The sequence below is a fragment of the Onychostruthus taczanowskii genome, unplaced genomic scaffold (genome assembly GCF_017590055.1).
Source record: "Onychostruthus taczanowskii isolate IOZ18803 unplaced genomic scaffold, ASM1759005v1 scaffold9, whole genome shotgun sequence".
NCBI lineage: Eukaryota > Metazoa > Chordata > Aves > Passeriformes > Passeridae > Onychostruthus > Onychostruthus taczanowskii.
The window spans coordinates 2,733,657-2,736,671 of NW_024506993.1; the positions used below are offsets into that span (position 1 = coordinate 2,733,657).

The 3,015-nt window shown below is 56.4% G+C and overlaps 1 protein-coding gene across 1 annotated transcript in view; it reads right to left on the bottom strand.

Annotated features, from left to right (window-relative positions):
* Positions 1–1,228, bottom strand: part of CHL1 (cell adhesion molecule L1 like) — a 125,434-nt gene extending 124,206 nt beyond the window's left edge. Inside the window, exons 1-2 of the mRNA XM_041425969.1 lie at positions 992–1,228; positions 650–732 (exon numbers count right to left, since the gene is read on the bottom strand). The gene's annotated coding sequence lies outside the window, so the exon portion shown is untranslated. The remainder of the gene's footprint in view (positions 1–649; positions 733–991) is intronic.
* Between the last annotated feature and the right edge of the window lie 1,787 nt (positions 1,229–3,015).

The window sequence follows — 3,015 nt, forward strand, 5'->3', positions numbered from 1 at the left end:
ACCACCCCTCCCCCCAAAACAAAAAAAAAAAAAACAAAAAAAAAAAAAAAAAAAATATCCCCAACCTGGGGACTTCAGGAATTATTTAGGAACTGCAGCAAAACCACCTTAAATCCTCTCCAAAACGATTTGGGAAGCAGAAACAAGTGTACGCCAAGATGCAGGACATCCGGGCTCGCAAACTTGAGCCCACCTAAATCAACACGGGACTGACCCGCCAGCCCCCAGCCCAGCCCCCGGCCCTTGGCTCTGTCCCCTGGACCCTCCGCGCTGTCCCCTGACCCATGGCTCCGTCTCCTGGCCTGTGGCTCTGTCCCCCGGCTCCGCAGGGCTCCGCACCCCCGAAACTTCCCACGGGCAGCGGCTCCTCCGTCCGGGGGCCCGAGTGCGGGGAGAAGGGGCCGGACCGGCTCCCCGGGAGCCCCCGGGACCCCCCGAGACCCCCTTTCGCCCCCGGGCCGGGCTGAGCCCGGCTCCGCTGCCCGATCGCTCCGCAGGGCGCCGCCGCTGCGGGACCAGGTGCGGTGCCGGCAGCAGGAAAACCAGTTTTCAAATCAGAGCGATAATAATGAAAGAGCGCTTCGGGAGGCAGGCAGGGCGAGCCCCGCGGCCGGACACCCCCGGAGCCCTCCCGCTGCCCCCGCCGTACCTTGAGCCCGGGCGGGCGGAGGGGTCCCGCTCCCGGTCCCGGCGGCGCCTCGGCAGCCCCGTCCCGGCGCTCCGAATTAATCGCTCCACCCCGAAAAAAAAAGGGGGAGGTAAGGGGGGAGGGAAGGAGGGGGAGCGGAAAAACCCAACGCAACCACCCCAAAGCCAGCCCCGCTCCACACCCACGAGGAGGGAGAGGGTCCCTCCGTGACTGGCATCGCTATCTCCTCCGGCGGAGCTTGCAGGGAGCCATGGCAACGAGCCCCCGCGCTCCCCACGGCCTCCCCCGGGGCACAGCCACCCCCCTCCCCGGCTCCGGCCCCGCTCCCGGTCCCGGTCCCACCTGCCCGATCCGAATCCCCTCGGCCGGAGCCGGCTGCCAGCGGCACCTCCGCCCCCGCTGCTCCGGGCGGCACCTGGGGATGCAGGGAGGGAGGAGAGGAGCGAGCGAGGGGAGCCCCTGCCCGCCCCCAGCCCGGGGGGGCCGTCCCGCAGCCGGGCAGGTGCCGGGGAGGGGTCCCCAGGGCCGGACAGCCCAGAACCGGGGCGGGAGGAGGAGAACGGAACCGAGGGCGCTGTCCCGGCGGGACCCGGGATGCTCTCGGTCCGGCGGGCAGCGGCGGCTCCGCCGAAATCCAGGCAAGGAGGAGCGAGGCGCTGCCGGGGAAGGGACGGTCCCCGCCTGGTCTCACCCCTCTCTCGGGTGGAGAATTGTCGCTGCTTTTCAGAGGAAAGGATGAAGATTAAGAAAACCGCACCTGGGTTTAGCCCTTCCCCACTCACCCCTCTCCCCTACTAAACCCTCATATACCCAATCATCCTAATGCCAAACCTCTGAAAACCCTCTTTTTTTTTTTTTTTTTTTTTTTGCTTGTTTGTTTGGGGTTTTTTTGTTTGTTTGGTTTTTTTTGGCAAATGCCCCCCCGTGTGCTGTACATGACCACAGAACCGGCTCAGGTTCACGTGTGCGCCCGGACTCTGCCTGGGTGCTTCATTCTCCGAGCCCTGCGTGGAATGGGCTAAATATTTAAGTGATTGGTAAAGACAGTCGTCACAAACGTGCCAGTCATTGTCTTAAGCACTCCATCCCGAGAGATGGGGAAGGTCAGACATAATCATTTTCAAGACGGCTCGGACTCCTCAGACGTTTCTGTCTCGCTGCTGACCTTTGGGGGCTTTGCTTTTCTCTGAGCCTTGCCTAATGCAATGAACAATAATCACAAAGTAACATTCACGGACATTAAACCATAAACTCACCCTACCGAAGCACAGTGGCACTCCCGGGGATTATTAGCATTTAGGTTAAAGATTTTTGGGACAGTGGCAATTGGAATTTGCGGCCAACTGTTGTTGTTTATCTCCTGCAGATTTAAGTAGGTGAGCTTGCCTTTTGGATGAGAAGTAAATAATTAAATTAAGGAACAGCATTATAAAGATGGCAGTAAAAGAAAAAAGATCTGAAAAGTAGAAGGGAAAAGGGCAGAATAGTTTAATATATTTGTTAAGTAAATGCAAAACAGTTCAAACAATGCTAAGTTTGCAGTCATGCAAAGTCAGGCAATTAATACATAGAATTTTTATATTCAAGTATTCATGAGTGAACCAGCACCAATATAAATGCATGGAACAGAGCATGGAAAGCTGCTGGGGAAGCTCTGAAGTTGGGCAGATTTCTGTGTGACAAACGCCCAGCCCAGAGCACACCAGAGGACTGGGAATTCTCCCTTTGGATCCTGCCCTCCACGCCAGATCCTGAATTGAGTCACTGTTCCATCCGAAGACAGTGAAATGTTATATTTACAGCACATTGCTTTCCAAACAACCAACAGCTAAGCAACAGACCTGTGCCCTGTGGGTGGAAACTCGGGCAATAAATGGACAAGGAGGCAGCTCCAGAGGAATGTCTGAGGGCTGCCCATGGATTGAAAAGCCATTTGACCCCCCGTACCTTGGAGCCAGCAGAGATGCACTCCAATCCAGAGGTTTGGAGATTCCCTGGAGCCTTGGCAATAACTGGAAGTGCTGAGGGAGGGAAGCTGCTTGTCTGGGAGCAGAGATAAGAGAGCTGGGAGAGCCAGGGAGAGCTGGCATTGCCCCTGCTGCCATTGCCAGGAGGATGAGAAGTGGAGCCAGTGACTCTCACCGTGTTGGAACCCTGGCTGCTGAGAATTTTGGACTTTCTGTGTTGAAAGGCACAGACCCTCAAGGGAACACTGCATTGACCTGAGGCCGTGGAGAAGGCTTCCAAAATTCATTGATAGGACTGAGATTGTGGGTGTGGAGTTTGAATAGAAGTGTGATATCACATGGTGGAAAACTTAAGAGTTTAAGGTTTTAGAATGTAGTAATATATATAGAGCTAAGATG